Consider the following 18,229-nt stretch of genomic DNA (forward strand, 5'->3'; position numbering starts at 1 on the left):
CAGAGCGAGAGAGGATGTACAGGGAGACATCAGCAACATCAGCTCACACGAATGTATTGTTATTTTCTGATATCAAGAAAGGGCAAGAGAGTGCTAGAAACAGAGAGAGACGAGCGGGTGTGGAGAGAGAGCAGGAGAGAGAGGGAGAGAGTAGAGAGAAACAGAGAAAGTCCCCTTGCCTTCTCGGCAAAAGAGAGGGAAGGAGAAAATGAATAATTTGACATTAAATAAACACTTCATGTATTGCTTTTCCCCTCTGCTCATGACGTGAAACATTTAGCAGACACTCTTATCCAGAGCGAATAGCACATCAGCAGATTTAGTCAGCTCGGGGGTTCGAACCAGCAACATTTCAGTTACTGGCCCAACACTCCTAACCGCTAGGCTACCTGCCACCCTACAGATGCTTAAGTGGACCATAGGGGAATCTACATACTGTGTGTCTGTTATGCCCTTGCATTTGTTTGTACTGGGCACCTCTTTGTGGATCCTTGAGGTGGCACTGAGGGGGAATTGTATAGAGACCATGCAGAACCGATGATGTCATGCTCAAACTGAAGTATAAATTGAAAGTCAGAGATTCAAGATTACACAGCACTCACATGTGGAGAGAGTCAGAGAGAATAGATGTGATAGGTGTTATCTACTTGTAGAATCGTCTCCCGGATGTACAGAATATTGGTACAGAAAAATGTAAGTCTCGGGCCTAACACCCGTGCCAATATATCCTCCAAACATCGGCTTCTCAGGCATTATCACATAAATACACTACATGGCCAAAAGTATGTTGAACATCTCATTCCAAAATCATGGGCATTAATATGGAGTTGGTCCTCCCTTTGCTGCTATAACAGCTTCCACTCTTCTGGGAAGGCTTTCCACTAGATGTAGAAACATTGCTGCAGGGCCTTGCTTCCAGTCAGCCACAAGAGCGTTAGTGAGGTTGGGCACTGATGTTGGGCGATTAGGACTGGCTCGCAGTCGGCGTTCCAATTCATCCCAAAGGTGTTCGGCTGTGTTGAGGTCAGGGCTCTGTGCAGGCCAGTCAAGTTCTTCCACACCGATCTCAACAAACCATTTATGTATGGACCTCGCTTTGTGCACAGGGGCAGTGCCATGCTGAAACAGGAAAAGGCCTTCTCCAAACTGTTGCCATAAACTAGGAAGCACAGAATCGTCTAGAATGTCATTGGACGCTGTAGCGTTAAGATTTCTCTTCACTGGAACTAAGGGGCCGAGCCCAAACCATGAAAAACAGCCCCAAACCATTATTCCTCCTCCACCAAACTTTACAGTTGGCACCATGCATTGGGGCAGGTAGCGTTTTTCCTGGCATCCGCCAAACCCAGATTTGTCTTTCTTACTGCCAGATGGTGAAGCATGATTAATCACTCCCTTAGAACGCGTTTCCACTGTTCCAGAGTCAAATGGCGGCGAGCTTTACACCACTCCAGCCGACGCTTGTCATTGCACATGGTGATCTTATGTTTGTGTGCGGCCATGGAAACCCATTTCATGAAGCTCCCAACGAACAGTTCTTGAGCTGACGTTGCTTCCAGAGGCAGTTTGGAACTCGTTAGTGAGTGTTGCAACCGAGGACTGATGATTTTTACACACAACGTGCTTCAGCACTCGGCGGTCCCAATCAGTGAGTTTGTGTGGCCTACCACTTTGTGGCTGAGTCCTTGTTGCTCATAGACGTTTCCACTTCACTTACAGTTGACCGGGGCAGCTCTAGCAGGGCAGACATTTGACGAACTGACTTGTTGGAAAGGTGGCATCCTACGACGGTGCCAAGTTGAAAGTCACTGAGCTCTTCAGTAGGGGCCATTCTACTGCCAATGTTTGTCTATGAAGATTGCATGTCTGTGTGCTCAATTTTATACACCTGTGAGCAACGGGTGTGACTGAAATAGCTGAATCCACTAATTTGAAGGGGTGTCCACATACATTCGGCCATGTAGTGTAGTTTCTGGGTGAAAACACAATCTACACAGGACCTTCTAATCAGCAGGTTTGCATGGGCGGAGTTTTGGCTTGCCTGGTGACATCACCATGCAGTAAATGGGTTAATAGACCAATAACAAAGAGTTCCAAACCTCTCTGCTAATAACAGTTAGTTTTAAGTTTTCCCCTCCCCTCTCAGACCACTCCCAGACAGTCTGAGCAAAATTCTTGCTTAAGAAAAAATGTTTTGCTAACAAGTTATTTTTTCCCATTTTAAAGGAAATCTATTACGGCATTATTGTTACACAGAAACTATTTTATAGTAATATGAAAACGGTTGCATTGGGACTTTAAGCCTAGTCCAGGACTTGAAAGTGCTTTCAATTTTGATTCTCTTTCAGAAAGGCTCTTATAAGGAGCCACGGCCTGTGAATTATAAACAAATCTTTGACACTCTACAATAGCGCGTTTGTGTTGCATTTTTGCCCTTTATGCATTTATAATTGCTCCTATAAGCAGCCATTGGCTGTTGAATCCTTTAAAGTTGTCATATACATAAACCATTTCCACATGCAGTTACAGAAGGTACCAAAACCAACAATGCATTTCTAAGGAAATGAACCACACCATAAACCTTGACACAGGAATCCAGGGATCCGACTCCGAGGCGCAGCCGAGCACCCGAATTGAAGTAGAACTCCAATTGAATATCCATCTTGCACCTTTTCATGAAAAATACACTTTTTCCAAAACCTTCTGTGGTGCCATTAACTATGAGGTTCACATAAACTATGCTGTTTACGTTAAATATGCGGTTCACATGAACTATGCGGTTCACATTAACTAGGCCTGGACGGATTGATGGGGTAGCTGATAGCTAGCTCAGTGGGGTTGCTTTTGGAAATCCTGCAGGACAGTGTGAACTTCACGGCATAGGCTTTATATTAACTCCAAATGGGTGTTCTATGTATACTTTTTGATGAGACCCCGTAATTGTGGAAGCCCTGCAAAGCTAAGCAATTCCCAACCCGGTGTGAATTCCATCTGGATCTCCATAGAAAGCTGTTATGTTCCCCAGTTTCTGTGTTGATGTGGGTTTGTATGTGTGTATTTCAGGAAATGGCTTCCTGGATTCTAAGCAGCTGATTGGTCAGCCCCATAGCAGATTGGAGCTCTGACCCCTCTCTCTCGTCAGGGGATACAGCTGTCTCTGCAATTACCAACTCCTTCTCCAGCTTGATAAAAGCCAGTGTTCCTGCCCCAGGGAAGAGAGCTTCTTTTTATGTCCTGTGTTGGTTGTTGGTCAGTGAAAGTTTTGTTGACGTTATTTTGTAGCCGCTCCTTCAGAGGTATGTGTATGCCAATAGGACTTAGTGTTTTTGGTTATTAAAATGGTTCACTTAAAGTCTTAGTAATTATTCTGTTTCATTTGTTCCCGGGGGGGGGGGAACGCACCCTGGGAGTGTTTAGGCAAGAGTCCTGCGGGCATACATAACCCGTAGTAGTTAATCTGTCTATGCACACTAGGTAAGACCTGGGCGGACCACCCCCCTGTATTTTGGTTAGTGCGCCAAGTGGTGCTAAAGGTTAGGTAAGTACTGGGAAGACAGGTAAGGTAGGAGAGGGGACTCTTTAATTTTTACTTTCTTTGCTTTGGTTCCGTCCAGCCCCTTTTCCACACTTTACCGTGTTAAGGAATAAATCAATACCCTTTAAACTGTATTTTTCTCTGTCGTCCTTCCCCGCACCTACGATCACATACCTTTTCACTCCACGGGGAGTTGAGATGCAGTGGGGTGTTGCGTTCCCTCCTCCAAGAGGCGTATGTAACAAAAGCGTTTCAGAATGCTTTGAGTGTTGAGCAGTGTTCATTTTCTATGTGTGACTAGCCTACTGAATTGAAATAAGTTTAGTAACCTTATAATATCCAGACACCAAATTTGAGGGCACACAACAGTAAGGTTTGTTCAATTGCATGATGGCAACATTATACAAGCACAATCGCACTATTGTTTAAGAGTAGACAAGTCTGTGTGTCTTCAAGGCAATGAATGAGAGGTATACAGTTTGTCTGCATGTTCCGTTCAGTCATTGGTTTGTTCCAGTAGAGTGCCGTCTGCTGGTGATATATTAGCAGTGAACTTCAAGGAGCAGAACAGAACTATTCACTCACCTCAACAATCAGGATTCATGACATGGCCTCCCCTTCTATACTCTATATACAATCAACTCTGTACCTCACAAAAACTCTACTCCAAGTTACATTTAAGAAATAAGGGGGGGGGGGGGCATTTTCAATAAGAATGAGAATGGGTGATATGTGTGATTGAACAAGGTAAACAACCGTGATCATTTCGAGCGGGAGCGCTTCAACCAAAATATATCAGTTGCTGTCACAGGGTTGTGCTGTGGGCAAGTGGCAATACAATCGGTTTAGTGAGGATAAAATACATTTTGCCTGACCTTTGTGCTTCAGTAACCTGAAGGATACCAGATAAATTGCCAAAATTGCAAGTCCAACCAAGTGAGGCAACCTTTTCTGTGACCATAGGCAGCACACTATTGTGACTAATTGTAGATAAAATAGTTTTAACATGAACACATAGTTGTCATGTTACAATGTTTACAGAGTGTATAATGCAAATTATTGATGATGATAATAGTGGTTTAATTCATTTCAAGCACAGTTAACTAAAACGTTTTCCAATGACCCAAACACCAAAGCTCATTGAACTTGTCATGACCATACGAACTTCTCAAATGATGACGCTTTTCACCATTTAAATTGGTTTGACTAAATTTGCTGCCCTCTTCTGGCTAGATGTGTGCATCAACACACTGCATGCTCCTCGAGGACTGGGGTTGTGTGAAGCTACCCTTTTTTTTTTTAAAGCATACAGTCCTATTAAGAATGGACATATTTGTCCCAAAATGTATTCACAGGTCCAGAAAAAGGAAGGTTGGGGAAGTAATGGGGAAGGATGAATGCGGAAGAGATGAAGGCAGGAGAAAACCACCCAGACCAGAGTTAGCTGAAGATGCGACTGCTGAGGCCTTTTGCTCCACCATAGGAGCTGAAAGGAAGAAGTCAAGTAAGTCAAGTCCAGCAAAAGTTCAACAACACACTTGATTCAGGAAGGAACATGTTCATGTTAAAGGACATAGTATTAGACCTCAGTGGCAGCCTGCCTACACGTCAAGCGAAAGAGAAAACATATTTGTTAGGCCGTTTCAGAGGCGCCACGTCATATTCTCCCGCAGACCAACGCATTTGATCTGTGGTTATGTGTTGGGAGTCACATCCATCTTCCATCCATCCAATCCCTAGTGTGTCTTGCCTTACCGTTCCGTCCATTCCATTAATGATCGTGGCGCCTTCCAGCCGGGATTACCGCGTCGCACACAGTGGATTTCCCACTGCGCCCGGTAATGAGCAGCAATGTTGGAATGGGACTCCCATTATGGGAGCGTGCAGCAGATTGCTTTTCACCAGAGTGTATTAGAGTGAGAGCGGGTTCGGACGTGCCTTCCTTATTAAATATTATAATTGGCAAAGGGAGGGAGGTTGGAGGTGGCCAGGTAACTGCTAATGGTTGTTTGGTTGTATGGACATAAAAAGTAATGCAATGTACATTTATACGCTTATTATCGCAACCTGCCCGTCACATGTACTCGTGCGTGGCCCTTTCACCGGTGTGCAATTTCACAGCAAACAATTGAAGGGAGTCATGTCAAACTGACCAGTTTAGGAGAGACTGCTATTCATGGTTTAGTATTGCTGAGTGAGAAACTATAGGGTGTCAATTCAATATACCTTGTTGCACCACAAAAATTAGCTTTCAGCCGCCTCAACCCAATGCACATGCTCTAACCTGCAAAGTAGTCCAGGCCTATGTGATAATGTTAAGAAGGTTGAACTGTGTTTTGTTTGTGAGAAGATTAACTATCCCTTTAATGTTTGTGAGAAGATCAACTATCCCTTTAATGTGTGTCAGAAGTTGAACTCTTTTTAATGCTCATCAAATGAGGCATGTCTTGTCTTGTCTTCCTGCGGTTGTTAAAGCTCTGTAATAAAGTAAGGTAACTTGAGACATGGGTTGGTTGTCACAGACAGTGCTCCAGACCTGGGTCAAGTCATACATCAAATACTTGAGATGCACTTGATTATGTTTACAATGTAACTAATGGAATATATAGTCCTAAAAGTGCAATCTCCAAGCTAAATGAAGCATATTTGAAATACTTTAAAGTATTTTAAAGTCGCTTAAATATTTACTTTATGTGAACAGTTATTTGGTAGTGTTGGATATTATCTGAATTACAGAGTGGTGAAAAGCAATATAAACACCCTGTCACTTATGGGAACAGTTTAAACCTTTTTAATCCCAACATGTTTTATGGACATCTTTATTTATTGAGACAATAATCATCTTTGTGAATAACAATGTAATAATCATTGCTTGCATCATGTCAAGACAAACCATATACGTTTTAGCAACTGCATATAATGAACACTGGTACAGTAGAATGAAACTTGAACTGAAACAAACTATTTTCAATATGATTAGAATAGTCATGCAGTATTACTGGGCATCATGTTCCACTGCAGATGAATAGAGGTAGAGCCGAGGACCGTGGTGCCATGGTTCTCCCTTGTACTGTAGCAGGTGTCTGTCAGAAGACCGTAGGTCCTATAGGAGATCCCAGTAGCTTTGTCTCACTGCAGCCCCCAGTGGAAGTGGACATCCTGTGGAGATCAGGCATAGGTAATGTTACCACAGATCAATATTCCTCAGTGTATTTCCTAGATCAACTTCCTGAGATTGTACCATCTGTGACATATAGCTTGAGCCAATAAGTCGCTTCTGGGTTCCAATACTATCCATTGGTCTCTACCCTCTCTCCTTGTTGATTACCCATGTTCTACTGATCGTAAAGATCTGGGAAGGTCTTTTCGTTGACACGGTCTAGTTTCTGATAATGACAATGATTTAGTTATTTGCAGATCTGCAAGGGAACACGTTTTTGGTTTGGAATTGGGCCATATAGACACTCAATACCTGCCAACCTCAAGACTGCAAAAAATGTCAGTCTTACCTACATATCGCGTACCATTTGAATGCACTGATTTGATGTCTTACCCAGATAAATTATCTTACTGCACTGGCAGACAATTTACCTTATTTTAACCTAAAAAAGCCTTGATACAAATCAGAATATCTTGATACAAGACTAAATATATTGATGCATTTTATGGGCAAGCGAGATCAAAATACGTAATTTTACCTTCATTATTTCAATACTAGACTATCAATCTAGGTAAGATTGCAATTTTTTTTGAAAGCAGTACTTAGGTTGGCTTCAGGGGGCCTCAAGACAGTGAAGGGATTCTGTCTTGAGTGTCTCAGCTGAAATGAGGGCTGTATTTGGGTTGTCTTGTCATTTCTCTCACCATTTAATTGTTGACAGGAATAACAGTAAAGGCAAACTCAAGCATTGCAAATAATTACTTGTTTTAAGCAACTGTAAAAAAAATAATAATAATAAAATAAAAAAGACATATATATATATATATATTTATATATATATATACTTTATATATACAAAAGTTTGGGGTTACTTAGAAATGTCCTTGTTTTCCATGAAAACATACATGAAATGAGTTATAAAAGGAATAGGAAATATAGTCAAGACGTTGACAAGGTTATAAATAATGATTTTTAATTGAAATAATAATTGTGTCCTTCAAACTTTGCTTTCGTTAAAGAATCCTCCATTTGCAGCAATTACAAGTTTGCAGAACTTTGGCATTCTAGTTGTGAATTTGTTGAGGTAATCTGAAGAGATTTTACCCCATGCTTCCTGAAGCACCTCCCACAAGTTGGATTGGCTTGATGGACACTTCTTACGTACCATACGGTCAAGCTGCTCCCACAACAGCTCAATAGGGTTCAGATCCGGTGACTGTGCTGGCCACTCCATTATAGACATAATTCCAGGTGACTGCTTCTTCCCTAAATAGTTCTTGCATAGTTTGGAGCTGTGCTTTGGGTCATTGTCCTGTTGTTGGAGGAAATTGGCTCCAATTATGCGCCGTTCACATGGTATGGCATGGCGTTGCGAAATGGAGTGTCCCTTCTTTTTTACCCTGTAAAAATATCCCACTTTACCACCACCAAAGCACCCCCAGACCATCACATTGCCTCCACCATGCTTGACAGATGGCGTCAACCACTCCTCCAGCATCTTTTCCTTTTTTCTGCATCTCACAAATGTTCTTTGTGATCCGAACACCTCAAACTTAGATTCGTCTGTCCATAACACTTTTTTCCAATCTTCCTCTGTTCAGTGTCTGTCTTCTTTTGCCCATCTTAATCTTTTCTTTTTATTGGCCAGTCTGAGATATGGCTTTTTCTTTGCAAGTCTGCCTAGAAGGCCAGCATCCCGGAGTCGCCTCTTTACTATTGACGTTGAGACTGGTGTTTTGCGGGTACTATTTAATGAAGCTGCCAGTTGAGGACTTGTTAGGCGTCTGTTTCTCAAACTACACACTCTAATGTACTTGTCCTCTTGCTCAGTTGTGTACCGGGACCTCCCACTCCTTTTTCTATTCTGGTTAGAGCCAGTTTGTGCTGTTCTGTTAAGGGAGTAGTACACAGCGTTGTACGAGATCTTAACCCTTGTATGAGATCTTAACCCTTAAGATGTCAACTGCTAATTTTCAGATTTACACCACATAAACACAGCCATTTTCACTGGACTATCTGTTGCTGCCAAGTCATGATTTCCCTGGGGGTTAGCCTTGCAATAACCAAGTGGTGAGACACATAGCCCTCTATATTTAAGTGTTTCGGGTACACCCCGATAGGTGTCTGCGTCACATACAGTATCTTCTATTGACATCATCTTCTATTGTTTGTCCTCATGTGTTTGTTTTTCAGCATAAAGTACTCCGTAGCCACTTAGTGTGGACACCAGGTGAGACCACACACACACAATAACAGTCTCTCTCCTTCACTTCATCCCTCTCCCCCTTCTCCCTAAATCCTCTAGGTTATATCAGCTGTTTTGGTAAACCCCTCCCGCATCTGAACTGGCTGACACAGAGGGCACAGAATGATCATAGGTGAGAGGTCACTTGGTCGGGTCAAAAGGAAGTATTATTAAAGAGATGCATTACATTGAAATACAGATAGAGATTTAGTAGTCCCAGAGTTAATGATCCAAGGTCAGTTTTGCATTTCACCTCCTGATGATTATGATGCTCTCTCCCTATCCATCTGTCTCTTGTCTGCTGGTATGTTTTGATGTGAGAGAGGAAGCCAGTCCCGTCATCGCCACCTCACCCACTCTTAAGATAACCTTCGGGCCAACTGGGGGCCCAAAGCTGGTTAGGAGACACCCTAGAGACACTGTAATTGTGATGAACTGAGAGAATATTAGGGTAGCACTGTAATTCATTAATCACATGCTGTCTGCCTCACTTCTTACCTCTTGCCCTTTCTGTCTTCTACACCTCTCTCCCCACCTCGTCTTTCTCCCTCGTTTTACAATGCACAACATATGTGCAGTGAAGTACAGATTGAACTTGTATTTATAATATAATATTACAATTATCAGAATTATAATGCATGTATTATGTATTTATAACACCTGAGTAATGAACTTCTTTAAATAAAGCGTTTCACATTCTCCACTGAACGAAATTAAGTATCTCATTGAAATACTATCCTGTGTCCTCAGATTAATGTAGATGAAGGGAGTTAGATATGCATAGGTTTCTTTTCTGTATATATGAATTACAAATCAGCCTTTACTTAAATCATGTTTATAGTCTATTGCATAGATACAGTGTGTTATCATTGATGTCCCAGGAGCAAGAGTGGTAAACACTGTTGAAGTGTAGAATTGTCATACATACATTCAGACACAGCATCATTCAAAGAATGGAGTTTGATATGACTGAAAAAGAAAGATTCATACCTGAACCGCACATTTATTTGCCAAGGAAGAGTACATGATCAGTGAATATATCAATGTACAGGCTACAATGTGGGGATCTCATGCATGGTAATAAATACAGTACATGTATATAGGACTTGCATCCTTGGCACAATAAAGTTATTATATTCTACTCTATCCATAGGCTTCATTAATGCCATTCAGACTTGAAGTTGATACAACAACTATGATAGCTGAGGTTCATAGATTGGTATGAATATTAGTTCAGAACCTAACAAATGTGGCTCGCGTCAAATTCGTCGTTGGAACCACTCGAAATGATTGGTCATTAAAAACCTTGGGACCCAAATGCATAATGAGTGCTCTTCCTCCCCCTTGTGGTGGTCTGGAGTAATGAAGCCTTGACGCTGGGTACCTCGAAGTCCTGCGGTGTAAACTCACAACTTTTATAGGAGGAACCACTATACACAGCATTGTATGAGATCTTCAGTTTCTTGGCAATTCCTCGCATGGAATAGCCTTCATTTCTCAGAACAAGAATAGACTGTCGAGTTTCAGAAGAAAGTTTTTTGTTTCTGGCCATTTTGAGCCTGTAATCAAACCCACAAATGCTGATGCTCCAGATACTCAACTAGTCTAAAGAAGGCCAGTTTTATTGCTTTGTTAATCAGAACAACAGTTTTCAGCTGTGCTAACATAATTGCAAAAGGGTTTTCTAAAGATCAATTAGCCTTTTAAAATGATAAACTTGGATTAGCTAACACAATATGCCATTGGAACACAGGAGTGATGGTTGCTGATAATGGGCCACTGTACGCCTATGTACATATTCCATTAAAAATCAGCCGTTTCCAGCTACAATAGTCATTTACAACATTAACAATGTTTAAACTGTATTTCTGATCAATGTGATGTTATTTTAATGGACAAAAAATGTGCTTTTCTTTCAAAAACAAGGACATTTCTAAGTGACCCCAAACTTTTGAACGGTAGTGTATAAACAGTGCCAAGAAAAAGTATGTGACCCCTTTGGAATTACCTGGATTTCTGCATAAATTGGTCATCAAATTTGATCTAATCTTCATCTAAGTCACAACAATAGACAAACATAGTGTGCTTAAACTAATAAACACAAATTATTGTATTTTTCTTGTCTATATTGAATATATCATTTAAACATTCCCAGTGTAGGTTGGGAAACCCCTAGGCTAATGACTTCTCCAAAAGCTAATTGGAGTCAGGAGTCAGCTAACCTGGAGTCCAATCAATGAGACAAGATTGGAGATGTTGGTTAGAGCTGCCCTGCCCTATAAAAAACACTCACAAAATTTGAGTTTGCTATTCACAAGAAGCACTGCCTGATGTGAACCATGCCTCGAACAAAAGAGATCTCAGAAGGCCTAAGTTTAAGAATTGTTGACTTGCATAAAGCTGGAAAGGGTTACAAAAGTATCTCTAAAAGCCTTGATGTTCATCAGTCCACAGTAGGACAAATTGTCTATAAATGGAGAAAGTTCAGCACTGTTGCTACTCTCCCTAGGAGTGGCTGTCCTGCAAAGACGACTGCAAGAGCAGTATGCTCAATGAGGTTAAGAACAATCCTAGCGTGTAAGCTAAAGACTTACAGAAATCTCTGGAACATCCTAACATCTCTGTTGACAAGTCTATGATACGTAAAACACTAAACAAGAATGGTGTTCATGGGAGGACACCACGGAGGAATCCACTGCTGTCCAAAAAAAAATTGCTGCACATCTAAAGTTTGCAAAAGTGCACCTGGATGTTCCACAGCGCTACTGGCAAAATATTCTGTGGACAGATGAAACTACAGTTGAGTTGTTTGGAAGGAACACAACGCCATGCGTGGAGAAAAAAAGGCACATCATGCCAACATCAAAACCTCATCCCAACTATAAAGTACGGTGGAGGGAGCATCATGGTTTGGGGCTGCTTTGCTGCTTCAGGGCCTGGACAGCTTTCTATCATCGACGGAAAAATTAATTCCCAAGTTTATCATGACATTTTGTAGGAGAATCTTAGGCTATCTGTCTGCCAATTGAAGCTCAACAGAAGTTGGGTGATGCAACAGGACAACGACCCAAAACACAGAAGTAAACCAACAACAGAATGGCTTCAACAGAAGAAAATATGCCTTCTGGAGTGGCCCAGTCAGAGTCCTGACCTCAACCCGATTGAGATGCTGTGGCATGACCTCAAGAGAGCAGTTCACACCAGACATCCCAAGAATATTGCTGAACTGAAACAGTTTTGTAAAGAGTTATGGTCAAAAATTCCTCCTGACCATTGTACAGGTCTGATCTGCAACTACAGAAAACATTTGTTTGAGGTTATTGCTGCCAAAGGAGGGTCAACCAGTTATTAAATCCAAGGGTTCACATACTTTTTCCATCCTGCACTGTGAATGTTTACACGGTGTGTTCAATAAAGACATGAAAACGTATAATTGTTAGAGTGTTATTAGTTTAAGCAGACTGTGTTTGTCTATTGTTGTGACCTAGATGAAGATCAGATCAAATTTGATGCAGAAATCCAGGTATTTCCAAAGGGTTCACATACTTTTTCTTGCCATTGTATATATTTATTTTATATATACTGCTCAAAAAAATAAAGGGAATACTTAAACAACACATCCTAGATCTGAATGAAAGAAATAATCTTATTAAATACTTTTTTCTTTACATAGTTGAATGTGCTGACAACAAAATCACACAAAAATAATCAATGGAAATCCAATGTATCAACCCATGGAGGTCTGGATTTGGAGTCACACTCTAAATTAAAGTGGAAAACCACACTACATGCTGATCCAACTTTGATGTAATGTCCTTAAAACAAGTCAAAATGAGGCTCAGTAGTGTGTGTGGCCTCCACGTGCCTGTATGACCTCCCTACAACGCCTGGGCATGCTCCTGATGAGGTGGCGGATGGTCTCCTGAGGGATCTCCTCCCAGACCTGGACGAAAGCATCCGCCAACTCCTGGACAGTCTGTGGTGCAACGTGGCGTTGGTGGATGGAGCGAGACATGATGTCCCAGATGTGCTCAATTGGATTCAGGTCTGGGAAACGGGCGGGCCAGTCCATAGCATCAATGCCTTCCTCTTGCAGGAACTGCTGACACACTCCAGCCACATGAGGTCTAGCATTGTCTTGCATTAGGAGGAACCCAGGGCCAACCGCACCAGCATATGGTCTCACAAGGGGTCTGAGGATCTCATCTCGGTACCTAATGGCAGTCAGGCTACCTCTGGCGAGCACATGGAGGGCTGTGCGGCCCCCCAAAGAAATGCCACCCCACACCATGACTGACCCACCGCCAAACCGGTCATGCTGGAGGATGTTGCAGGCAGCAGAACATTCTCCACGGCGTCTCCAGAGTCTGTCACGTCTGTCACATGTGCTCAGTGTGAACCTGCTTTCATCTGTGAAGAGCACAGCGCGCCAGTGGCGAATTTGCCAATCTTGGTGTTCTCTGGCAAATGCCAAACGTCTTGCACGGTGTTGGGCTGTAAGCACAACCCCCACCTGTGGACGTCGGGCCCTCATACCACCCTCATGGAGTCTGTTTCTGACCGTTTGAGCAGACACATGCACATTTGTGGCTTGCTGGAGGTCATTTTGCAGGGCTCTGGCAGTGCTCCTCCTGCTCCTCCTTGCACAAAGGTGAAGGTAGCGGTCCTGCTGCTGGGTTGTTGCCCTCCTATGGCCTCCTCCACGTCTCCTGATGTACTGGCCTGTCTCCTGGTAGCGCCTCCATGCTCTGGAAACTACGCTGACAGACACAGCAAACCTTCTTGCCACAGCTCGCATTGATGTGCCATCCTGGATGAGCTGCACTACCTGAGCCACTTGTGTGGGTTGTAGACTCCGTCTCATGCTACCACTAGAGTGAAAGCACCGCCAGCATTCAAAAGTGACCAAAACATCAGCCAGGAAGCATAGGAATTGAGAAGTGGTCTGTGGTCCCCACCTGCAGAACCACTCCTTTATTGGGGGTGTCTTGCTAATTGCCTATAATTTACACCTGTTGTCTATTCCATTTCCACAACAGCATGTGAAATTTATTGTCAATCAGTGTTGCTTCCTAAGTGGACAGTTTGATTTCACAGAAGTGTGATTGACTTGGAGTTACATTGTGTTGTTTAAGTGTTCCCTTTATTTTTTTGAGCAGTGTATTTTTTTGCTATAAAAAGTGCCTTTTAGGAAATGTATCCTTCTACATAAGGTAAAATCTGAACCAGCATGAAAGTATGTTCTGTATCAGAATAGTTGTCAGAGGTGGCTGACAGTAGGAGGTAGAGGTAATAGCCATTTAGAATGTTATAGGAGGTGACGGCAGAAAGGAAAACATTGAGAAGCGATTGACGCCGTTTGGCCAGACGGCAGACTTACAGTGTAAACTAAAGGTGTTTGAACATGATGACTCACATGAGGGGGAGACTCAGGTTAACATGAAGGGACATGAAGAGGAAGATATTGGTAGTTGCAGTAGGTGGGGTGATTAGTGGATAATATGGCTTTGTGTTTGAGATCGTTTTTTTTAGGCATACCTCAAAAGGCACTATGAATGTGCTTATAATGTGTCTATATAGGGCAGCCAACAGAGACACAACAGACGTATTGCATATTCAATAAATTATAATGAATTTGTTTATTTTGGGTTTAAAAAACCCTCACACTGTGAAGCACAGAAGGCTGCTTGGGGAAGGACGGCTCATAATAATGGCCGGAACGGAGCAAATGGAATGGCAGTTAATATCACGAGCCCGTTCTCCCCAATTAAGGTGCCACCAACCTCCTGTGCTGTAAAGGCATAACTCGTCCCATCTACCACCAATAAACGAATGTTATCCTTTTTCTGCTCATCTGAGTTGCTTACATATGGTACGATTCCTATTTGTTTTGTCTTACCATGTACAGCAGATGTTAAAACATTCCTATGACATGTTAAATAAGGCTTTCTGACTCTGTTTTGCCCCCAGTGAAATGGATCACAGGTCGAACGGCAACTACAGAACATCACACTGACAGAAGAAAAACACAAAGTTAGGGTTAAGTTCAGGCTTTAACTCCAAATGTATAAGGTTAGGCATTCACTGAGAATGGTTAAGGTAGGGGATAGGCTTCATCTGCCCATCCGCCATTCCCGCCCCTTCCCGCCTACAACACACTCGTAAAACCGAAACCTACTTGAAAGTAACAGCACTCACTGTTACCCCTAGTGGCCGGTTTCCACGTCATCTCCCGGCATCCTCAGACATGGATGGACATCAAATACTGACTTGTATCACGGGTGACCTGGCTGGTCTCAAGTATGAGAGCTGATCTAGGATCAGTTCCCCTCTGTCCATGGAATTGTATTCATTGTGGTCATAAGGCACTCCTGCTCTGAGACGCTTGATACACGGTCCCATGTCACCCAAAAGACACACAGTGCACATTCCTAATAGGCTATTACCTCTCATTCCAATACATTTCTAGAAGACTACTAGAAAACTGAATAGTCAATTTAACACCACATGGTTGAAGGCAAGACTGTTAGAAAACACAAGACTGTTTATTTATCTACTGAATCCATCCTCGGATCATATTATTTTTCTGTTCAAGGCACATTAGGGCCATGGTACCGATCCTTTGAACACACTCAAGGGTGAAGCCAACATGCTCAATGTGTAGCAATCGATTTGGAGACAAAACATCAGATAGTTTTTTTCTGCATCATTTAATATAACTTCACAGAGCAGGAAGTGTGTGAGTCATGAAATTTGCCCTGGTTATCTGCTTTCACACGCTCCAGCCGGCTGGCCAGCCAGCGGCCCACGGAAATGGGACGAGAGGAGCTAGAGCTGTCCGAGTCACACACACTTGCATGGTCCCAGGCTTCACAGCACAAGCATAAGCATATACACACACAGGCATACACAGGCATACACAGGTGCACACACACACACATAGGTGTGCACCCATGCAAACATACACACACACACAAGTGACTTTAGAACCCCTTTATTGCAAGGTTCTTACTTGTGTAATGTACAATTATTTACCACAAACAGGTATAACAGATGTTTTATGCATAAATGTATTCCCACAATGTAATTACACTGTCTATGCAACTACCGTGTAACATGAATAGTTTTTTTTTTGTAATGTTTTCTTTATTCATACAAACAAAGACCAGGTGATGTATACACTTAGCTATGGAAGACACCTTTGTCTGAGAGGGAATAATTGTATTTCATCTTGGATATCATAAGGTGAATGCACCAATTTGTAAGTCGCTCTGGATAAGAGCGTCTGCTAAATGACGTAAATGTAAATGTTATGGAGGGCCTCCGTGTGTGTGTGTGTGTGTGTGTGTGTGTGTGTGTGTGTGTGTGTGTGTGTGTGTGTGTGTGTGTGTGTGTGTGTGTGTGTGTGTGTGTGTGTGTGTGTGTGTGTGTGTGTGTGTGTCTGTGTGTGTGTGTCTGTGTGTCTGTGTGTCTGTGTGTGTGGGTGAGAATATGTGAGGTCAGCTCATCTGACCTCTAGCAGCGACCCCTATGCTATGATTGGTCAGAAGCCCCCCACTGACCCAGAGTGCTATGGCCAATGTGTATGTGTGTGGATTCTTGTGCTTGTGTGTGTGAGAGGCGAATAATTGGAATTGATAAGCATGAACGAGTTTGTCTGAGATTATTCAGTGTGTATTCCTACTATCCAGCCAATTCAAGAGGGCTTGCCATTCTCTTTGATATTTCACTGATTATGACAATACCAATTTGCCTTGTACAGCATAATGCAATCAAAACATCAAAAGGAAGAGGTGTACATTTCCATGGATGGATGGGATTTGCGTTTAGGCAACATCTCTAATGTAGGCCCGCTCAATAGCTATTTGTTTATTGCTAGCCAATTTAACGCATGAGAATGTTGAATCTGACAAAAAAGTAGGCATATTCTTCTCAAATAATGTCGTCAATTCCGCCATTGACAAGCTAGACTACAATGCAACAGTGTTGAAAGTGTTAATAAATTGTTAGCTTTTGAAATACTATAATTCATCTTGACACATAGGTAAAAACAAAGGATGGATATATAAATAGTTAAGACCAAATTCACCCCGTTCCCAGTTCAAACGAGAAGAAACTCCATGATTCTATTGAATAATCGCCCGCCATAACCGCTTGGTGCCCACATGAAAAATTGCATTTCTATTTTGAAAACATGAATTTTCTATTTGCTTAAGATTGTTCATGTATTATATATAATAACCCACTAAGATGACCAAACCTATGCCTAAATTGGTTGATATTTGAATACAAAATGATTTGAATAGGATGCATTTTTTTCAAGTTGTGCACCCGTGTATCTGAAATGAAAAATTGCAACGGCATGTCGAGCACATTTTGCACAGAACAGAAAGACCTTAACAAGTTGACGTGCATAACAAAGTCGTTGGAAAATAGCTTTCAGAAGATCGGAATTGCATGTAATTGATGTGTGTAATTGGACAACAAATAGACACCATATTGGCAAAATGTCTCACATGTTTGGCACACCATGACATGAATATTGAGAGCTTGTTAATTATTTAGATTAGAAGTAACGAGTCATGCACGGATGTGTGCTCTCACTTGCTTAATTTGAATTCCCAGGGGTGGGATAGAGGTGATAGGGTCTCTGCGTTTTCTGTAACTTTTCCTTATCATAAGAACCCCAACATGAGGTGACTAAATTAGACAACGAATTGAATCAGCATTCACATTATGTTTCGTGAGATTTCTATTTCTGTAAAGAGTAAGCTACAATCACAATGGAAATAAAACATACAAGCGAAAAAAACCTGCAAAAGGGTAACACATCTTCAAAAAGGTAACAAAACGTTGCTTATACTCTAAAGTCGAAGTAGTTATTAATCTTATTGGTGCTGTGTGTGGTAGCCTAATAAACCGTGAGGTTTGACTGTACGCTTGTTTATTCCATGTGTAACTCTGTGTCGTTGTTTGTGTCGCACTGCTTTGCTTTATCTTGGCCAGGTCGTAGTTGTAAATGAGAACTTGTTCTCAACTAGCCTACCTGGTTAAATAAAGGTGAAATAAATACAATTATTAGGCTATTAGCGAAGAAGGCCCAGCATAGTGGAGGATAAGCTCTTGAAATAACATTGGTGACATGAAACAAGGAGTTGAGTTTACTTTTGAATGGTTGTTTACATCGCTTTAAAATGAATCTCAATAATAACAGCTATCAAACCGAAGCGTTTTTAATATTATTAAGGACGTTCGTTTTGCAGGAGGTAAAATTGAGCTGCAACAAAAT

The sequence above is a fragment of the Salmo salar genome, chromosome 05, assembly GCF_965601325.2.
Source record: "Salmo salar chromosome 05, fSalSal1, whole genome shotgun sequence".
Lineage (NCBI taxonomy): Eukaryota > Metazoa > Chordata > Actinopteri > Salmoniformes > Salmonidae > Salmo > Salmo salar.